The following is a 289-nucleotide window of genomic DNA, read 5'->3' as shown; positions in this document are numbered from 1 at the left end:
GCTCTCACCGTCACTGCCTCACATGGCCTGCTCTCACCGCCACTGCCTCACCAGCCCTGCTCTCAACGTCACTGCCCCACAGGGCCTGCTCTCACCGCCACCTCCTCACCAGCCCCACTCTCACCGCTACTGCCTCACTAGCCCTGCTCTCACCGCCACTGCCTCACCGGCCCCACTCTCACCGCCGCTGCCTCACAGGGCCCGCTCTCACCGCCACCTCCTCACCGGCCCCGCTCTCACCGTCACTGCCTCACTGGCCCTGCTCTCACCGCCACTGCCTCACCAGCCC

General features: G+C 68.9%; 1 protein-coding gene across 1 annotated transcript in view; it reads left to right on the top strand.

Moving 5' to 3' along the window:
* LOC109921648 (integrin alpha-8-like) overlaps positions 1-289 on the top strand; it is a 121,655-nt gene that overhangs the window by 71,150 nt on the left and 50,216 nt on the right. The gene's annotated exons all lie outside the window — the stretch shown is intronic.

Source organism: Rhincodon typus, chromosome 30 (genome assembly GCF_021869965.1).
Source record: "Rhincodon typus isolate 14 chromosome 30, sRhiTyp1.1, whole genome shotgun sequence".
Taxonomy (NCBI): domain Eukaryota; kingdom Metazoa; phylum Chordata; class Chondrichthyes; order Orectolobiformes; family Rhincodontidae; genus Rhincodon; species Rhincodon typus.
The sequence above is the reverse complement of the archived record's forward strand: the minus strand, read 5'-3'. Positions and strand labels throughout refer to the sequence as shown.